Source organism: Anomaloglossus baeobatrachus, chromosome 1, assembly GCF_048569485.1.
Source record: "Anomaloglossus baeobatrachus isolate aAnoBae1 chromosome 1, aAnoBae1.hap1, whole genome shotgun sequence".
NCBI lineage: Eukaryota > Metazoa > Chordata > Amphibia > Anura > Aromobatidae > Anomaloglossus > Anomaloglossus baeobatrachus.
The window spans coordinates 699,284,995-699,307,533 of NC_134353.1; the positions used below are offsets into that span (position 1 = coordinate 699,284,995).

At 42.9% G+C, this 22,539-nt stretch overlaps 1 protein-coding gene across 1 annotated transcript in view; it reads left to right on the forward strand.

Moving 5' to 3' along the window:
• The first annotated feature begins 245 nt into the window (after positions 1 to 245).
• The window catches only part of GGT1 (gamma-glutamyltransferase 1), a 259,711-nt gene continuing 237,417 nt past the window's right edge, over positions 246 to 22,539 (forward strand). Inside the window, exon 1 of the mRNA XM_075320874.1 lies at positions 246 to 288. The gene's annotated coding sequence lies outside the window, so the exon portion shown is untranslated. The remainder of the gene's footprint in view (positions 289 to 22,539) is intronic.

The window sequence follows — 22,539 nt, forward strand, 5'->3', positions numbered from 1 at the left end:
TTATAGCGCATTAAATTTTGGAGAAAAATTAGCCAATCAGGATCCCAGCTTTAGATTTTTGTGACTAGTTGTATTATGAATTCCTCTAGTATTACAATCTTGTACCCAACATCTAGTCATTGTGCTGTGTGTGCGAACAGGTGGTTTGTGTAGTGTGGGAAGAGGTCAATGTGCTTTCCCAGCCCCGTCTCCTCCTCTAGAATATAACCAGCCTCTGGCAGCTTAAGACTCCACAGTGAGGAGCAATTGTCACACTCACCTCCTGCCTCACTGCAGAACAAGAAGAAGGTAAGAAACTATTTAGGGAAGAAGAAGCACGAGAGACCTTCTTAGGGTATGTGCGCACGTTGCTTTTTACCTGCTTTTTTGCTGCTTTTTCTTCTGCGCTGTTTAATGCCAAAATGGATGTGTTCTTCTATTCAAGCAAAGTCTATGGGAATTTGGGTTTCTTGTTCACACTATGTTGTTCAAAATGCTGCCTTTTTGAGGCAGAACTTTGGTCAAAAACTCACCTTTTCAAAGAAGCAACATGTCAATTGTTTTTGCCATTTGGGTTTTGCACTGCAAAGCTGAGTTTTTGACCAAAGTTCTGCCTCAAAAAGGCAGCATTTTGAACAACATAGTGTGAACAAGAAACCCAAATTCCCATAGACTTTGCTTGAATAGAAGAACACATCCATTTTGGCATTAAACAGCGCAGAAGAAAAAGCAGCAAAAAAGCAGGTAAAAAGCAGGTAAAAAGCAACGTGCGCACATACCCTTATTCTGACTCTAGAATTTACACTCCGTACAGTCACAGCTGCTCGAGGAGTGGGATTGTCACTACGAGAATTCACTCGGCTCCTTACTCTGATTACAGAAATCTTATGTGACACTTTTACCAAACTTTAAGTCATTCAGTTCTTCCCACCTGTAGCTGGCAGCTGCCCTACATCTTATAGATTTGCTGTTCTCACTAGTCTTTGGCTTTGAGTTATTGTATGCTGGTTTAGACTAAACATCAGGCTGAAATGCAGTTCTTAGGAAGGTCTTGGATCTCGTTTTATTTTGCCAAATTCATGGGTTATTAAAAAAAAAAAAGCAAAAAACTCCTATTTTGGAATTTGGAATCCATTCCTATGTTGGCTCAAAAATGACAGATGATACTGCCCCCAACTATATGATTTGAGCCTTACTGCATGACTTAGTAATCACGTTCTATGTCGAGATTTATCTAAGGTTGTCAAAAATGTAATATGACACTGTATAGTAATATGTTATTTAGGAATAATTGGGTTCCTTTCCCTTTATATGTTTGTAATCCGCTATATCATTTTGTTGGTATAGTGTGAACAAAATAAAATAAATGTATTTGTTATGAAACGAATGCAGTTTAAAGCATATCCAAAAAAGTCTTCATTATTATGATGATTATTTCTTATAGAGCACCATTGATTCTATGGTGCTGTAGATGAGAAGGGGTTACATACAAAATACAGATCTAAAATACAAATACAGTGAACAGTTAACAGTGACAGACGGGGACAGAGGGGAGAGGACCCTGCCCTTGCCGGCTTACAATCTATATTACATCTGTTTTGTCTTTTTTTAATGGGGGTTAGCAAATCTTGTGATTGCCTTTTGGAAAAATTAACGGTTACAAAAAATGGACACTTTTATCTACGCAAAAAAGTATTTAATTTAAAAAATTTACACAACAAGCTTCATTTTACTATTGTAGAAATTAATCACAGCACATTACATTATTTTGATCTTTAAAAAGAAAAAAAGGAAATTTGCTGAAATGTCCATCATGTGACACAGTTCTCCATTTCTCATATATTTAATCCATTATATTCTATGTAATAAATATTTTTCCTGATTCAGATAGGTCCAGAACACTAAAGAAGCATGGATATAGAAATGCTAGATCAGTAAAAAGCTTTCTAATCTGGGACATGTTAGGGTGTATTCACATAGGGCAGTTTTAATGCCTGAGGATGTGAGGTTGGCCCAGGGCGGTAGCCGTGGTCAAGGCTTGGTCCCCAGACTTCCCATCCATCCCCACAGCATGGGAGATATTGTTTGTGGTGGACCTGGTTAGGTGCAAGGGTTTGTGCAGTCCAGGTCATACCTTTCAGGTGGCTGCATATCGTCTATGTCTCAGGTGAACCAGGTCTCACCCGCAGTGAAGATAAACACGGAGGCTTACAGTTCTTAATCAACAAGTCCTTTAGTGCAACACATTCAACTTCCCATGTGAGGTAGCGGGCACATAACTTTAGGACATTCTATTGATACAACTTCAGGTATTCAGCAATAAAGTTCCTTAAGTTAACTTCCCTACCCAGAGGCCTACCTTCATCTGTCCTTTCTCTGCTGAATTTCTAAGGGGTACACTTGTAGGGTCTTGGAGGATGGTAGTTGAGGAGCGAGCTTTCACTGTAGTATCACGCCCTGGCCCCCTAGAGAAAATACATGTTCATGGTTGATTGACTGTATGAGGTGTAGTACCCTTACTTGTTCACTGCTGCCTGCAGTCTCTTCCATTTCAAGCAGTTCACCACACACAAATGAGGCAACTCTTGGTTTTGTTTTATATGGAAGCACTTTTACTTGGCACAAATGTTAGTTTCATGTTACAACCACAATACACTTCACTGGCTCCATTTCCCTCACTGGGTCCATATCACCTTTACTCTCGCACCTGCAGCTTCATGTAATGTGCACCTTCACTAGAAGTCAGTTTAGGTACCTCACTGGCCTCCCTACTCGAGCCTCCTGTCCCCGACGTCTTAGGAGTTTCTGTGCTAAAGAACTGGGCCAACTCTGTATTGCACGAAACATTCACTGGCACTACCAGCCTTCACTCTCTTGGTCTCCTTGACTCTCTCTCCCAGTGACTCCTTGTCTCCAAACACTACAGAAGGGGCCTTTGGGTGTCTCCTTACCAGCAGGCTTGAGCCATATGCTCCGACTGGCACTGGGCACCTTGGCACACTCGTCTCTCTCTGGCCCTAGCTCCAATTAAAGGCCGCTTTACACGCTGCGATATCGGTACCCATATCGCTAGCGTGCGTTCCCGCCCCCATCTGTTGTGCGACACGGGCAAATCGCTGCCCGTGTCGCACAACATCGCCCGGACCCGTCACACAACTTACCTTCCCTGCGACGTCGCTGTGACCGGCGAACCGCCTCCTTTCTAAGGGGGCGGTTCGTTCAGCCTCACAGCGACGTCACAGCAGCGTCACTGAACCGCCGCCCAATCAAAGCGGAGGGTCGGAGATGAGCGGGACGAACATCCCACCCACCTCCTTCCTTCCGCATTGTGGCCGGGAGGCAAGTAAGGAGAGCTTCCTCGTTCCAGTGGTGTCACACGGAGCGATGTGTGCTGCCGCAGGAACGAGGAACAACTTCGTTACTGCTGCAGTAACGATATTTGAGAATGGACCCCCATGTCACCGATGAGCGATTTTGCGACAATGCAAAATCGCTCATAGGTGTCACACGCAACGGCATCGCTAATGCAGCCGGATGTGCGTCACAAATTCCGTGACCCCAACGACTTCGCATTAGCGATGTCGCAGCGTGTAAAGCCCCCTTAACTCTAAGGCTGTCTCCGCACGCTGCATTTTTTGCCACACTTTTGGTGAAGTTTATTGCTCAAAATTGCATGTCATTTTTTCTCCCAGCAAAGTCTATGAGAATTCAGAAATGCTGTGCTTACTTTGCTTTTTTTTGCTTGCAGTCTTTGGTGCACAAAAACTGTACCATATCAGTTCTTTGTGCCTTTTTGTCCTGCATTTTTCAAACTTTCTTTGCAGTTTTTTGTGAACAAATTTTCTGCAGCATGCGCACATATCCTAAAATGGAGTCTCTCCTCTACACACAGGAACTAACTCCTCCCCTATAGGCTACTCCCTCAGTTTAACTACTTCCTAGTCCTCTGCCATCTGTTGCTACACTACCTAAACCGGCCACTAGATGGCAACATTTCCCACCAACATTATAATTCACAATCTTACATTACTTTATGCATCAATATATACAGTGATGCTTGGGGCTTCAGGGGTAGGAATCCAGTCTCCTCCTCACACTCTACTATGGCGGGGATCGAGACCCAGGCCCTTAAATAGACCGAATCCTAGCATCTAAGGCACTTGCTATGGAAGCCCTATCTTCTACAAGAGGGAAGTAAAAGGGTCACCATAGTCCTAGTGAAGAGCTCTTTGCTTGCAGTCACAAGTTTCTGTGTCAAAATGTGGATCCCTGCTGCATTGGAGTTGATTATTACCCCTGCAAGGAAGGGTCAGGGGTACAGCCTGCAGTACGTCAGTCTCTAATATTGGGACCATTGGTTCCTTCATAGCCCTTTGTTTTCCCATCTGAAGTTACAGTCTTTTAGTGGACTTCATTTAGACACACATATTCCTTCTTCTCCTCAGCAGCTGGTTTCGCTTGTGTTTTAAGTCTGTTTACTACCACCCAGCCTAGCATCACTGTACCATACATAAACGTTATTGGCACCCATCAGCTCCTCATCCTCGAACACAGGGACTAGCTATTTGCAAAGAGACAGCACCTCCTGACAGGACTACCTTCCTTGTTTTACGTACGTTCTCTCATTGGCCTGTTCACACAGGCTTATACCAAGCATTCTCCTCCGGACCCTCCTCTGCTGAGGTCACCCGTTCGTGGTCAGAATTAGCTTCAGATGATAACAATACGCGAGTCTGTTTTCTCCAATCATGTTACCTCATAATCGGTGTTGTGCTTCACAGAGCATTGAGTTCACCTCAGGTGAGGTCATAGACTTCACCGGAGGCGAGTTGACTGGGATTCTATGTGCACAGTATATCAGAATTATTGACAGTACATGTCCTGTTTAGATTAGACAATGTGCTGCTGAGAACAATTATTTTATTGCCAGCATGCATGATCCAATTTATCAACAAATTAGCAATCACAATGAGTGGGCAAACCCACAGATGTTTGGGCTAGGCGAGATCGGACTTGACCCGAACACTGAACTCCATATAAATCTAAAGGTCCAGTCACACTAAGCAACTTACCAGCGATCCCAACAATGATAGGGATCGCTGGTAAGTTGCTAGGAGGTTGCTGGGGAGATGTCACACTGCGATGCTCCAGCGATCCCACCAGCAACCTGACCTGGCAGGGATCGCTGGAGCGTCGCTACACGAGTTGCTGGTGAGCTCACCAGCAACCAGTGACCAGCCCCCAGCGCCACGTGGAAGATGCTGCGCTTGGTAACTAAGGTAAATATCGGGTAACCAACCCGATATTTACCTTGGTTACCAGCGCACGGAGCTACACGTGCAGAGAACAGGGAGCAGCGCACACTGAGCGCTGGCTCCCTGCTCTCCTAGTTACAGCACACATCGGGTTAATTACCCGATGTGTGCTGCAGCTACATGTGCACAGAGCAGGGAGCAGCGCACAATGCTTAGCGCTGGCTCCCTGCTCTCCTAGTTACAGCACACATCGGGTTAATTAACCCGATGTGTCCTGCAGCTACATGTGCACAGAGCAGGGAGCAGCGCACAATGCTTAGCGCTGGCTCCCTGCTCTCCTAGCTACAGCACACATCGAGTTAATTAACCCGATGTGTCCTGCAGCTACATGTGCACAGAGCAGGAGCCGGCACTGACAGTGAGAGCGGCGGAGGCTGGTAACAAAGGTAAATATCGGGTAACCAAGGACAGGGATTCTTGGTTACCCGATGTTTACTGTGGTTACCAGCCTCCGCAGAAGCCGGCTCCTGCTGCCTGCACATTTAGTTGTTGCTGTCTCGCTGTCACACACAGCAATCTGTGCTTCACAGCGGGAGAGCAACAACTAAAAAATGGCCCAGGACATTCAGGAACAACCAACGACCTCACAGCAGGGGCCAGGTTGTTGCTGGATGTCACACACAGCAACATCGCTAGCAACGTCACAAAAGTTGTTCGTTAGCAGCGATGTTGCTAGCGATGTTGTTTAGTGTGACGGGGCCTTTAGTCTAAGGGACCCAAACTTAAGTGTTATAAAATAGTGTTAGTAAGGTATAGGGGCTGTAAAAGGAGCCAAAATTGCTATTAAATCAGGACAATTATACTTCCAGAGTTTTTGCATGGCTATTACACTGTTTCCAGGTCAATAAATCTCATCAATATTCACTGCTTCCGTAGCCCACCCTCTGTGATAGCGTCTGTGATTGGTTGCAGTCAGACTGCATGCGTGCCAGCATCTGTGATGGTTTTCCCTTCACATTAGCTGTCTGGGTTACAAACTGGAGTGTAAAAATCAATAAATAATTGAAAATATTTGCATAGGTTCCCCTGTATTTTTATACCAAGCACAGATAAAACAGATAGTTGAAGGCTGCAGTATCAAAATATGAGAGATCCCATGCAGCTTTTATTTCATTATTTAAATTAATAATTTAAAAACTGTCGTGCGTTGCCCTCCAATTTTGATACTCAGCCAATATAAAACAGACAGCTTGGGGCTGGTATTCTCAGGCTGGGGAGGCCCACGGTTATAGGTCTCTCTCCAGCCTTAAAATAGCAGCCCACAGCCGCCCCAGAATTGACGCGTCTATTATATGCACTGATCCTGGTGCTTATCAAGCTCATCTAGATTGCCCTTGCAATCGGTTCAATATATGGGGTTAATGACATCTGTGATTTTTTGAAAAATCACAGATGTCATCAAGCCTGAGGTTAGGAATGGGTAGGTGTCTATGAGACTCCCATTACTAATTGTATAAGTAAAAAGAAATAAACACAAAATACAGAGAAGAATCCTTTATTTGAAGAAAAACTCCACCCTCTTTCTCCAATTTAATAACTCAACGTGAATGAATTCCAGTAATCCAGGATTGAGTTCAAGTAGTTCACCTAAGGTCACAGCTGGGGTACTGTAGGAACCTCAGATGGGACCTCAGGTTAATTCATTGCCGGATTACTGGATAAGGCTATGTGTGCAGGATGAGTATTTGGTTGCAGACATTTCTGCACCAAAAGTGCAATACATGTTTGATGCATTTTTGGTGCATTTTTCTGCCAGGAGATGCAGGAATGCCTGCAACCAAATACGCAATATGCGTACATAGCCAAATCCGGTAATCCAGCATCGAGTTGAATGAGCTCACCTGAGATCACAGCTGTGGTACTGTGGGAACCCCAGCTGTGACTTCAGGTGAACTCATCTCAGGTGAACTCATGGAACTCAATCCCGGATTACCGGAATGTGTGCACATTTCGGTAATCCGAAATTGAGTTCAATACTGCCGGATTACCAGATTATTGACTTCAATGGTGTCAGTTAATCAGGTAATCTGGCACCAATGCAGTCAATAATCCAGTGATCGAGGACCATTGAACTCAATGGCAGATTACCAGATTTGAATTCAATGAGTTCACTTCAGGTGAGCTCACAGCAGGGTTAAGGTGGGAACTGACAGATGTGACCTCAGGTGAACTCATTGACATCAGCGCTCACAGCTGCGGCTCTGTCAGTGTGTCCCTGACGCTGCAGTGCTCAGTCACATTTTCTAACTTGACTGGGCGCTGCGATCTCAGATGTAGCAGAGTCGGAATCATCATTGGATGTCGTGGTGTAGATTACATCGGACCTACAGGGGTGTTTGGGGGGTTAATAAATTGGAGAAAGAGGGTGTTTTTTGTTTTTAAAGAAAGATTTTTGTGTTTTTTATTTATATTTACTTACATGATTAGTAATTTGGGGTCTCATAGACCCCTCCCCATTACTAACCTCAGGCTTGATGACAGTTGTTATTTTTTGAGAAATCACAGTTGTAATTACCCCTTACATTACCCCAATTGCATCAGGGCAATAGGGATGTTCTGGGTAAGTGCCAGTATTGGTGCATCTAATTTATGCAACACATTTTGAGGCGGTTGCATGACGTAATTTTTTGGCTGAGGAGGGCCTAATAACCATAAGCCTCCCCAGCCTGTGAATACCAGACCCTAGCTATCTGCTTTATCTTGGCTGGGTATCAAAATTGGGGTTGACCACACTCCAGTTTTTAAAATGATTTATTTAAATACATTTTTAAAAAAGCCATATGGGGTCTCTGGTATTTTGATACACAGCCAAGATAACAATTAAATAAACAAATCTCCTTATAACCATAAATACCATATTTGCAGGTGAGTGCCAGAATATGGTCACTCTACCGTATAGACAAACTCCATAGAGTCAACATACAATACAAACAGGAGAAAAGGCGTTTATATGTGTTTAAACATTTCTTTATTTTCAATGAAAAAGGTGGTAGCACACACATAAAAACAGCAAGTGTAAAACATATAGAGGGACACCTAAGAAAGTTAATGGTATATGATAGATCAAAGTATAGAAGACCCTAAGCCATTTTTTTCAATTATTTATTTATTTTTCCATTCCAGTTTGGATACCCAGACAGTAAGGGGTACTTTGCACACTAAGATATCGCAGGTGCAATGTCGGTAGGGTCAAACCGAAAGTGACGCACATCCGGCGTCGCTCTCGACATCGTAGTGTATAAAGCCTTTTACGTACGATTAACGAGCGCAAAAGCGTCGTTATCGTATGATCGGTGTAGGGTCCGCCATTTCCATAATGCCGCTGCTGCGACGGTACGATTTTGTTCCTCATTCCAGCAGGCAGCACACATCGCTGTGTGTGAAGCCGCTGGAGCGAGGAATCTCTCCTACCTGCGCCCCGGCCGGCTATGCGGAAGGGCGGAGGTGGGCGGGATGTTTACGTCCCGCTCATCTCCGCCCCTCCGCTTCTATTGGCTGCCTGCCGTGTGACGTCGCTATGACGCCGCACGACCCGCCCCCTTAGTAAGAAGGCGGTTCGCCGGCCAGAGCGACGTCGCAGGGCAGGTGAGTGCATGTGAAGCTGCCGTAGCGATAATGTTCGCGACGGCAGCAATCACAAGATATCGCACCTTCGACGGGGGCGGGGACTATCGCTGCAGCGTCGATAACACATTGTTACTGATGTCGCAGTATGCAAAGTACCCCTAAGTTTTAGAGCAACCAATCAAAAGACGCCAAGCAGTCTGACTGCAACCAATCACATGCTATTCGGAAAAAAGACTGACTGGAACACCTATATGTGTGAATTAGGTGCTAGCCTAATGACTATAATAAGGATAATAAGCTGCACACTAACCACTATCAAAATATAAACATGAAAAATGGTAAAGCATTACTGCTATAGGGATACTGTGAACAATGAAAAATACATTTAGCTATCTGGAAAAAATAAAATACATGAAAAATGGTATTGCAAAACTGCTATGAATATTTGAAAATAGTAGAGATGTTTAGTAAATGTATTGATCAATGCAAATGAGCCCGAAACCAACGACAAGGTAATGTCTAATGTTCGGTAACCTAACCTTAATGTCTCTATGTGCTATTAAAAATCTGCAAGTATGGGCAGACAGGCTCCTGGCTATATAGGATCATGAATAGAGTCTGGTAATAGGGCGGGGTTCTGGGTTCTCAGTCAGAAGAAACTGCATGCTATTCAGAAAAAAAATGTCTTCTGACTGAGAACCCAGAACCCCGCCCGGGCTCATTTGCATTGATCAATACATTTGCTAAACATCTCTATTACTTTTAAATATTCATAGCAGTTTTTGCAATACCATTTTTCATGTATTTCATTTTTTACAGATAGCTAAATGTATTTTTCATTGTTCATAGTATCCCTATAGCAGTAATGCTTTACCATTTTTCATGTTTATATTTTGATAGTGGTTAGTGTGCAGCTTATTATCCTTATTATTGCAACCAATCACAGACGCTGTCAGAGAGGGTAGGCGAGCATTCAGTATTCATGAGATTTAATGAGCAGACCAGGAAACAGTGTGACACCCATGTGGAAACTTGACAAGTATAATTGTCATGCTTTAATCCCCATTTTGCTTCCTTTGCAGCCCCCTAGCCCTTACTATCATCATTTTATAACACTTAAGTTTGGGTCCCTTAGGGTATGTGCCCACAATCAGGACTCGCTGCAATAAGAACGCAGCGAGTCCTGACTGACGGGGCCACACGTCTCCTCCGCAGGAGAATGCAGGAGACCGAAGGTACCCACGATCATGGTTCAGTGCGCTGCGGTCTCTCGCTTGTGTTCTCCCTATGGAGGACGCATGCGATTCCACAGCAAACAATTGACATGCTGCGGTCTGGAAGGACGCACCACAGGTCAGTGTTTGCTGCTGAAAAAAGACGCATAGTGGGCACGGGATTTCTAGAAATCCATCCACTATGCTTGTACTGTACAGTCATGGCCAAAAGTTTTGAGAATGACACCAAAATTATATTTTCACATGATCTGTTGCCCTCTGGTTTTTAATTGTGTTTGTCTGATGTTTACATCACATACAGAAATATAATTGCAATCATATTATGAGTACCAAAAGGTTATATTGACAGTTAGAATGATTTAATGCAGCAAGTCAATATTTGCAGTGTTGACCCTTCTTCTTCAGGACCTCTGCAATTCTCCCTGGCATGCTCTCAATCAACTTCTGGACCAAATCCTGACTGATAGCTGTCCATTCTTGCATAAGCAATGCTTGCATTTTGCCAGAATTTGTTGGTTTTTGTTTTTCCACCCGTCTCTTGATGATTGCCCACAAGTTATCAATGGGATTAAGATCTGGGGAGTTTCCAGGCCATGGACCCAAAATCTCTATGTTTTGTTCCATGAGCCATTTAGTGATCACCTTTGCTTTATGGCAAGGTGCTCCATCACGCTGGAAAAGGCATTGTTGGGCGCCAAACTGCTCTTGGACAGTTGGGAGAAGTTGTTCTTGAAGGACATTCTGGTACCATTCTTTATTCATGACTGTGTTTTTAGGCAAGACTGTGAGTGAGCCGATTCCCTTGGCTGAGAAGCAACCCCACACATGAATCGTTTCAGGATGCTTAACAGTTGGCATGAGACAAGACTGGTGGTAGCGCTCACCTCTTCTTCTCCTAATAAGCTGTTTTCCAGATGTCCCAAACAATCGAAAAGGGGGTTCATCTGAGAAAATGACTTTACCCCAGTCCTCAGCAGTCCACTCCCTGTACCTTTTGCAGAATATCAGTCGGTCCCTGATGTGTTTTCTGGAGAGAAGTGGCTTCTTTGCTGCCCTCCTTGAAACCAGGCCTTGCTCAAAGAGTCTCCGCCTCACAGTGCGTGCAGAAGCACTCACACCAGCCTACTGCCATTGCTGAGCTAGCTCGGCACTGCTGGTAGTCCGATCCCGCAGCTGAAACAGTTTTAAGATATGGTCCTGGCGTTTTCTGGTCCTTCTTGGGCACCCTGGAGCCTTTTTGACAACAATGGAAGCTCTCTCCTTGAAGTTCTTGATGATGCGATAGATTGTTGACTGAGGTGCAATCTTTGTAGCTGCGATACTCTTCCCTGTTAGGCCATTTTTGTGCAGAGCAATGATGGCTGCACGTGTTTCTTTAGAGATAACCATGGTTAACTGATGAGAAACAATGATACCAAGCACCAGCCTCCTTTTAAAGTGTCCAGTAGTGTCATTCTTACTTAATCATGACTGATTGATCGCCAGCCCTGTCCTCATCAACACCCACACCTGTGTTAATGGAACAATCACTAAAACAATGTTAGCTGCTCCTTTTAAGGCAGGAATGCAATGATGTTGAAATGTGTTTTGGGGGTTAAAGATCATTTTCTTAGCCAATATTGACTTTGCAAGTAATTGCTGTTAAGCTGATCACTCTTTATGACATTCTGGAGTATATGCAAATTGCCATTAGAAAAACTTAAGCATTAGACTTTGTAAAAATTAATATTTGTAGCATTCTCAAAACTTTTGGCCATGACTGTACAACGCAGTGTTTTTGATGCAGCTGAAGCACACTGCGTCCAAAATGCTGCAAATACTGATTGTGGGCATGCAGCCTTAGACTCATAGGGGATTTTGCATCCTGGGTCTAGTTTGGGTCAAGTCTGATCCTGAACTGGACTTTATGTACGGCCGGACACTCCAAAGGTTAAAGAAGTGTTTAAACTTGAGGCCAGGAGGAAGGCAATTACTCTGATGTTGTGGAGGATAGTGTGGATCATGACCTGAGTGAAGTAATGAAAATAGGGTTGCCATGGGGGAGAGGGGTTCGAAAAGTTAATGCACAGAAGGGGAAAAGAGATACAGAAAAATATATAAAGCTCATGTACATTAATGCCAGAAGCCTCACCAAAAACATGGAGGAATTAGTATTAACCCCTTCACCCCTGGACGATTTTTCGTTTTTTTGGGGGGGGTTTTGCTCCTGTTCTTCCGAGAGCTGTAACTTTTTTATTTTTCCGGCAATATTACCATCCGAGGGTTTTTTTTTACGGGATGGGTTGTACTTTTAAAAAGAAACCATGTGTTTTACTATATAGTGTACTAGAAAATGTTAAAAAAAATTCTAAGTGCGGAAAAATTGCAAAAAAGTGCGATTGCATGATTGTTTTCGGAATAATTTATTCATTTGTTCAATAAATAATAAAACTGATGTATAGGTTTGATGCCTCAGGTCGGTACGAGTTTGTAGACACAAAATATGTATAGGTTTACTTTTATCTAAAGGGTTAAATAAAATCAGAAGTTTGTACAAAAAAAGTGAAGCACTTTTTGCGCCATATTCTGCTAACCATAGTGTTCTCATTTTTTGGGATCTTTGGCTCAGTGATGGCTTTTTTTGCGTCTCGAGCTGATGTTTTTAACTGTACCATTTTTGTACAGATGCTACTGTTTGTTCGTCTGTTATTGCATTTTGCGCAAAATTTGCAGTGACCAAAAAACGTAATTTTGGCATTTGGCATTTTTTTAACGCTACGCTATTTACCATTCAGAATAATTGATTTTATATTTTCATAGATCGGGTAGTTCTGAATGCGACAATACCAAATGTGTGTTTATTTTTTAAATCATTTAATTTTCAATGGGGCGAAAAGGGGGTGATTTGAACTTTTAGGTTTTTGATTTTTTTAAAACTTTTTTTTACTATTTTTATTTCACTAGTCCAGGACCAGGAAGAACAATGTTATTTACAATAATATGTAACTTTTATTGTTAATTCATGTAAAACACAGGATATTCTCTTTAATATGTCCCTGGGCTAACTGATCCACAATCGCAAATAAGTAAATAAAAATAAAAAATATTTAATTTCATGATTCATCCTCTTTTTCATCTTCTTTTTATCTAAAAGAGGATATTAGGACAGAATGTTTACGATGTGGAGATCTAAGTTTTTCTTTTTTCTATCATATACACTGTATTTTTGTGTTCTCCCAATCTTGCACATCCTCTCACCTAGATTAATTTCTACTTATTTCAAGGATACTATTTGATGGGAAATTCATATATAACAACATATTGTGTGTTATAAATCATTTATTTATTCTTGGGCTTTTGCCTTTTATACAGTCATATGAAAAACTTTGGGCACCCCTATTAATGTTAACCTTTTTTCTTTATAACAATTTGGGTTTTTGCAACAGCTATTTCAGTTTCATATATCCAGGGGTGGGATTCAAATTTGTAACAACAGGTTCTCTGTAAACCCCGCCCATTTGAAAACCACACCCATTCTGTAACCACACCCATTTTGTTAGCCACACTCATTTTCACACACTTTTCTCAACCAAAAAATACAAGTAGTTTAAAGTATAATCTCTTTCCCCTTCTTCCCCTCCTATACCTTCACTCTCCTGTCCAGCACCAGTTGTTCCCGTCACTGTCAGTCATATTGTATTAAACGGTTTTTCTACAGTTTTAAAATTTAAAAATTATTACTAAAGGTGCCCTGCTAAAATTGGAACGGACGACCTTCCACACACAGATCCCATCCCATGTGGCTGCTTTCCCCTACAGATCCCATCCCATTATGGCCTCTTTCCCCTGCAGATCCCATCCCATTATGGCCTCTTTCCCCTGCAGATCCTATCCCATTATGGCCTCTTTCCCCTGTAGATCCCATCCCATTATGGCCCCTTTCCCCTGCAGATCCCATCCCATTATGGCCCCTTTCCCCTGCAGATCCCATCCCATTATGGCCCCTTTCCCCTGCAGATCCCATCCCATGATAGCCCCTTTCCCCCTGCAGATCCCATCCCATTATGGCCCCTTTCCCCTGCAGATCCCATCCCATTATGGCCCCTTTCCCCCGGCAGATCCCATCCCATTATGGCCCCTTTCTCCATGCAAATACCATTCTATTATGGCCTCCTCTCCCCAAATAGCCACATATAGCTCCCCTCTTATGTGGCCTTTGTCCCCATATACCGCTCCCCTCTTATGTGGCCTCTCTCCCCATATACCGCTCCCCTCATATGTGGCCTCTCTCCCCATAGAGCGCTCCCCTCTTATATGGCCTCTCTTCCCATATACCGCTCCCCTCTTATGTGGCCTCTCTCCCCATAGAGCGCTTCCCTCTTATATGGTCTCTCTCCCCATATACCGCTCCCCTCTTATGTGGCCTCTCTCCCCATATACCGCTCCCCTCATATGTGGCCTCTCTCCCCATAGAGCGCTCCCCTCTTATATGGCCTCTCTCTCCATATACCGCTCCCCTCTTATATGGCTTCTCTCCCCATATAGGTGCCATGTTATGTGGCCCCTCTCCCTGCATCTTCGGCTCACTGAGCGCTGCTGCTTACCAGCATCGGCGGTTTCTCCTGTGTCTCCCGTCCTCCTCCGCGGCTTGTCTCTCCATGCTGACAGACGGCAGGAGGAGGAGCTCCCTCCTCACACTGCCGTGAATTGTCTGCAGCGTCAGCACGTCGCTGCACGCTGGATCAGGGGGCCGACAGGCTCCACTGAACCAGGAAGTGCGGCGTGGAGGGGCGGGGATTCATTTGTGCTAGAGTCTTAAAGAGACACTAGCACAAATGAATACAGGGAACCGGATCGCCAGAGCTGTTTCTTGCCGGTTCTGGGAACCAGCAGCTATTTTAACAAACGGTTCTCCAGAACCGGACAGAACCGGCTGAATCCCACCCCTGCATATATCTAATAACTGATGGACTGAGTAATATTTCTGGATTGAAATGACGTTTATTGTACTAACAGAAAATGTGCAATCCGCATTTAAACAAAATTTGACCGGTGCAAAAGTATGGGCACCTCAACATAAAAAGGGACATTAATATTTTGTAGATCCTTCTTTTGCAAAAATCACAGCCTTTAGTCGCTTCCTGTAGCTTTTAATGAGTTCCTGGATCCTGGATGAAGGTATATTTGACCATTCCTGTTTACAAAACAATTCCAGTTCAGTTAAGTTTGATGGTCGCCAAGCATGGACAGCACGCTTCAAATCATCCCACAGATGTTCAATGATATTCAGGTCTGGGGCCTGGGATGGACATTCCAGAACATTGTAATTGTTCCTCTGCATGAATGCCTGAGTAGATTTGGAGCGGTGTTTTGGATCATTGTCTTTCCTGAAATATCCATCCACTGCGTAACTTCAACTTCGTCACTGATTCTTGCACATTATTGTCAAGAATCTGCTGATACTGAGTTGAATCCCATACAGCTTCTCCTTGTGCAACGTGTGCTGTATTGTTGACCGATGCACAGTGACACCATCTGCAGCAAGATGATGCTGCAGGTCTTTGGAGGTGGTCTGTGGATTGTCCTTGACTGTTCTCACCATTCTTCTTCTCTGCCTTTCTGATATTTTTCTTGGCCTGCCACTTCTGGGCTTAACAAGAACTGTACCTGTGTTCTTCCATTTCCTTACTATGTTCCTCACAGTGGAAACTGACAGTTTAAATCTCTGAGACAACTTTTTGTATCCTTCCCCTGAACAACTATGTTGAATAATCTTTGTTTTCAGATCATTTGAGAGTTGTTTTGAGGAGCCCATGATGCCACTCTTCATAGGAGATTCAAATAGGAGAACAACTTGCAAGTGGCCACCTTAAATACCTTTTCTCATGATTGGATACACCTGCCTGTGAAATTCAAAGCTCAATGAGGTTACAAAACCAATTTAGTGCTTTAGTAAGTCAGTAAAAAGTAGTTAGGAGTGTTCAAATCAATAAATTGATAAGGGTGCCCATACTTTTGCACCAGTCAAATTTTGTTTAAATGCGGATTGCACATTTTCTGTTAGTACAATAAACCTCATTTCAATCCAGAAATACTACTCAGTCCATCAGTTATTAGATATATGAAACTGAAATAGCTGTTGCAAAAACCCAAATTGTTATAAAGAAAAAAGGTTAACATTAATAGGGGTGCCCAAACTTTTTCATATGACTGTATTAGCCACTATATTCAGTATCATGGAATTTATCATCTTAATTTTCCAATATGTTTTCACATATCATTTTTAGTGCTTTAACTTTCCTTCGTAGTTCATGGATTCAATATCTTAAGGTTAATAATTATCCTTCCTTTATTTATAGCATTGATAATATATTAAAGGGAATCTGTCAGCAGGTTTTTGCTACCTCATCTTAGAACAGCATGATATAGGCAAGGAGATCATGAATCCAGTGATGTATCACTAAGTATACTGGGTGCAGTGGTTCTGGCACAATCAAAATTTTTAGATGTAGTAATGCAGCAGAACTGAAAAAGCATCCCCCCCACCTACACTAGGCTCTCTATAGACATTGTACATTGACAGTTGTTAGTGGGGAAGTTGTGTTCATGTTCATATGTGGTTTTAAGGGGAGTCGATTTTATCGGTAAAGTGTCTAATTTGGAGATACATGAATAAATCCCTTTTTTGCTTCCCGTATTTCTCTATAATGTCAGAAAAGGGAAATATCGTATGTGAACGCAACAAGTTGCCAACTTTTAGAATTCCTTTAGAGATCCAAGTTTCTAATCTAAGTGAGGGATGTTGGTGTTTGAAAAACACCAATGGGATGTCAGATATGCAAAAGGGTACGAGAGTCCTCCCTTCATTACTGTTAAAGGGAACCTGTCACCAGATTTGGCGACTACAATCCCATTTACTGTACAGTATGTACTATTAGCAGTCTACAGAATTTCGTCAGGTATAATGTTGCACACTTATTTGCATAATAGGGTAATTCCATGTTTTACACATTCTAATCATAGCTTTTCTGTATGCAAGGTATCGATTCATATTGAATTGATGATGCACTACAACTTTGTAATTCAGTTTTTTTCTGTATCTTGTTCCGTTTTCGAGATAAAAATGCTAACTCCGTTGTTTTCCACCAGGTGGCGCTATAGGTGGTTTCATTGCGTAGCGTATGGCTACTTTACTATACCTAGACACCACTTCTATGCGCATGGCTGCTGCCGTTCTCAAGTTAATGGCGGTGGACAGGATATGGGTGGACACATTGTAGATTGAGTTCATGTAATTTATGATGAAGTTGTGAAATTTTTGTCTCATTTTGAGGGGAGAGAGTAAGTTTATTGATTCTATTGATCAGTTAGTTTATTTAGAATATCGAATTGTGTGGAGTCTCTGTTTTTTTTTTATTGCGCACTGCCTGTTTAATGAAGTGACCCCTTATGGTGGCTTTGTGAGCACACCACAGGGAAACATCTGACTCTTCTCCATTGTCATTTAGAGAAAAGTATTACTCAACTGCTTTAGTGGGTGGTCAAAGTATAAAAAGGATGATTTACAATGTAGGCGTTCAAGTGCTAGATAGGATTTGGAAAGAAGTTGTGCTTTTCTTGGATTGACAAGATAATGGGGGTATGATCTGACTAAGGCGGGCTTTGCACGTTGCGACATCGCAAGCCGATGCTGCGATGTCGCACCCGATAGTCCCCGCCCCCGTCGCAGGTACGATATCTTGTGATAGCTGGCGTAGCTAAAATTATTGCTATGCCGGCTTCACATGCACTCACCTGCCGTGCGACCGTCGCTCTGACCGGCGACCCGCCTCCTTCCTAAGGGGGCGAGTCGTGCGGCGTCATAGCGACGTCACACGGCAGGCGGCCAATAGCGGCGGAGGGGCGGAGATGAGCAGGATGTAATCATCCCGCCCACCTCCTTCCTTCCGTAAAGCCGCTGGCGGCAGGTAAGGTGATGTTCCTCGCTCCTGCGGCTTTACACACAGCGATGTGCGCTACCGCAGGAACGAGGAACAACATCGTACTTGTTGCGGCACCGGCATTATGGAAATGTCGGAGAATACACCGATAATATGATAACGACGCTTTTGCGCTCGTTCATCGTATCATCTAGCATTTATACACTACAATGTCGAAAGTGACGCCGGATGTGCGTCACTTTCGATTTGACCCCACCGACATCGCACGTGCGATGTTGCAACGTGCAAAGCCGCCCTAAGAAATTGAGGAAATCTGGGCATTGTCAATTCTTGATAGAAGTGGTTTAGCAATCAAAATGTAGTCAATCCTAGCGTATGTCCCAGGCGGGTTGGAAAAGAAGGTATAGACCCTCTCAGAGGGGTTTCTTAATCTCCAGATGTCAAAGAGATCTCTGCTATGGATGAACTGTGCCAGGGGGCTAGAGTTTGATTTTTTGCTTTTGGCAGAGGAGTCCATTGAAGACCATATGGGAAGATTTAAATCTCCTAGAAATGATCAAGGAACCCTTGCGGTTTTCTAGTGCCGAAAATATGGTTGTTTTGATGAATTTAAGTTGTTTACTGTTAGGAACATATAGAGATACCAAAGAATATGGTAAATCATTTATGAGGTAGGAGAGAATAATAAATCTACCATTTTTATCTATGGTTTGGTTTAGTTCAGTGAAGGCAAGTGTATCTCTAAATGTAATAGAGACTCCTCCTTTCTTTTGCTGGAGCAGAGATTATATGTGGAAACTCTTATTTATAAGCATGTGAATGTCGTCATTCACCAGATGTGTTCCTTGAACACACAGGACATCTGCTTTTAATTTATTGGCTTCCCTCCAGAGCAGAGACCACTTAAACGGAGAATTAAGACCCTTAACATTAATTGATACAATTTTAAAAAACATACTTGCAGACATTAACTTTGCTATGGACAAAAGGCAAAGTGGGCACCGTGGTAATATTGGCCCATTGAGTGACAAAATTAGACCACCATTGGCAGACTTGTCCTCGTGGAGAAGGATCCACTGTGATGGGTGGTACTTCTTGCAAGTTGCAACTCAACTTTATAGAGGGAGAAAACATTAAAAAAAAAACCAAAAAACATAAAACAAACCTGGGAGTCTGAAAGGAATCAACTTTAAGATTAGAAATAGAGACAAGAAAGTCAGGTAGGAGTAGGCCCAGGTGCAAAGGAGATCTAGCCGGTGTGGAGGGTATGGTCTCCAGACCGGAAGAAATGGTCCAGACCGGCATAGTTGGTAAATGTAAATCCACAGTATCAGGGTCCCACATGGCCATTGAGACTTTTATGTCCAGGGAGGAATATAATTCCAAACAGAAGAAGGAACAACTGTCCATCCCAAGGATTAAAAGAAAAAAAAATGAAGCCAATCAACCAGGAACATTTAAAGAGCTGTCAGGTGTTTCCTCTCTTCCCCCGAGAATTCCTTCCATTCTTCCCAGACATGGCTAGGGGAAGAGACACCAGGATTGGTGACGCTCATAGATTGAAGTATAGAGGCCACATGTTTTGCAAAGCTGAAAGCCTTGTTCTGGGGAGGAGACAATATGTTTAGTGCCATCCTTTGAGATTATTAGCTTGACAGGAAATCCCCATCTGTAAGGGATTTTTTGATCACGCAGCTGTTTGGTGAAGTTAGAAAAGGCTCTTCTTCTAGTGAGGGTAGCCGCCAAGAGATCAGTGTAGAGTGAGATATGCTGAAATCTGTTTGACAGATTAGGGACAGAGCGAGAAGCCTCTAATATTGTCTCATTTACGTGATAGAAGTAGACTGACGATGACATCTCTAGGTGAAGATGCTGGAATAGATTTAGGTTTGGGTAGCCTATGCACCCTATCAGTGGTCAAATCAGACTGAAGCTTCTGGGAAAAGGGCTGAAAATAGGTATACCAAGTATTCTCTTAGGCCCCATGCACACACTGCGTTTTTTGCCATGGTTTTGAGTGCAGTTTGTGGCACAAAACTGCATGCATTACCATCCCCAGCAAAGTCTATGAGATTGCAGTTTTGCTGTGCGCACATTGCTTTTTTTTTATAGCTGCATTTTTGTAGTGCCCACAAATCTGCAGATGTCAATTTTTTTTGCGTTTCTTCCTGCATTTTTCACCCACTGAATCAAAAAAACGCATTATTAAAAATGCATGGAAAATGCATGCATTTTTGGAAGCATTTTTGGGCTACACGCTTCGTTTTTGGGTCCACAGGGTGTAGTTTTGTGTTGAACACAAAATTGAAGTTTGCGGACATACCCTTAATGCCTCCGGCCGTGTAGATTCAGCAATGCCCCTGAGCCAAATGTTGTTCTTTCTCGACCTGTCTTCCATATCCACAAGTTTGATCTTGATGGCCTCCAACTCTCCCTCTATTGACAAGGCTAGCTCTACCACCTCAATGTGGGCTGATGTTAGCTCCTTCATTTTAGTTTCAATATGTGAGGTGTGATTCCCTAGGGAGACCAGATCTTTTTGCAAATTAGTAAAGGCAGACTGGAGATCCTCTCTTATAGAGGACTTTAACCCCTTTACCTCCGAGCCCATTTTCACCTTAATGACCGGGCCATTTTTTCCAATTCTGACGAGTGTCACTTTGACAGGTTATAATTCTGGAACTCTTCAACAGATCCTGATGATTCTGACATTCTTTTTCGTAGCATATTGTATTTCATAGTTGTAAATTTAGGGAGATTTTTTTTTGCGTTTATTTGGCAAAAATTTCGCAATTTTCAAACTTTGACATTTTATGCCCATAAATACGAGAGTTATGTCACAGAAAATAGTTGGTTGACATCCAAGTGCAGTCCGATGTTTCACTCGCACCCATAGACTTGTATGGTTGCGAGTGATCCGAGACTCGCAGACAATCACAAGATGCTGCAATTTTTCCCTCAGTCTGATTAGGGCAGAGGAAATACTCGCAGATGTGAGCTGCACCATTTTGTCGCATTGCACTCGTGCGAATCATACACTAGTGTGACTCTACCCTTATACATTGCTCATAAATATGCTGGACTACCTGGCAGCACACAAAGTAGTCCTCTAATGATAATCTATTGCTGATTAATCAGTGATTTTATCAAAACTACACTAAGCAGCGCAGTAAGTGACAGATTGCTGGAATCAGGATCTCTGCCCCTACATTATGCTGCTCTAAAACACCTGGTGACAGATTTTCTTTAAGGCCAGTGGAAGCAGGAACCTGTTGACATGTGACTGCTATCATCAGGATCCGGCCACGCCAGCCACTATCTATATTTTTGACACAACCATTCATTTGAATGGGCAAGTTTGCACTACAAATTGGATCACAACCAAACATGTCTAAGATTTTTTTAATTTATTATTGTGGACCGTTAGTCACCAAAAAAGTATTCACCCCTCTTGGCATATTTTGTGTTTTGATACCTCACAACCTTCACTTTTTTTTTTCTTAGGGTCTGCATCAGTACATGTAAAGAACATACCTACACACAGGGCCGGACTGGGACTAAAATTCAGCCCTGGCATTTGGGGGTGCACAGGCCCACTTGGTGAATGTTTAATATCTTTGTGCACTTGTAGATTGTGTAACACGACCATATACCATGCAGTCACAGCTGCGTCCAGTATTACAGCTCAGTCCTATTTATTGCTCTTAAGTTGCCGGACCTGGTGAAGCCGCTATGTTCCCTATAGAACTGGGTCCCATTGTTAAAGAAGAGGATGCTGAGCTCTACATATAATGCTAAGGCCTCATCATATAGCTGATGGGCAGTGCAAAATCAGATCCCCCTCAGCTAATATTGATGACCTATTCTACAGATAGATGATCAGGGAAGCTGTTGTTGTCACTGATGCTAATTTTGGGTGCATGCCACTTAGGAAATGTGCAATTACATTTTTGGGGGAAGATCCCACCATGTATACCACTATGAAAAATACTCACAACGAGTGACCATCTGCATCTATTACTGTGCACAGGTTCAGGCTTTTGAGCACCTTTTAACCACTTCAGGTTTCTAAAACCACCAAGTGGTTAAAAGAAGTGACCAGTTCATTCTCCTGGGGTTTTCCACCCAGCAGACGCTCTGGACTTTACAATGCAGATCAATGGAAAGGTTCGGAAGATGCCTGGATGTCTTTTTTTGCGTTTTACCATCACTTTTTCTTAAAAAGCACAGTAAAAAAAAGTGACAAAAACAATAGGAAAACACTAAAAAAGACAAAGATGGTCAAGACCATAGAAAAAAATACCCAGGAAACGACTATAAAACTACACAGAAGATGGGTCAGGAAAAAAAACGCCACAATTTTCAACATCTACTTAAAAAACTTGCTGGTGTTGCTTGAGTTTAAAACACCTTGTGTGCACATACCCTTAGGGGTACTTTGCACACTACGACATCGCAGGTGCGATGTCGGTGGGGTCAAATCGAAAGTGACGCACATCCGGCGTTGCTGTCGACATCGGAGTG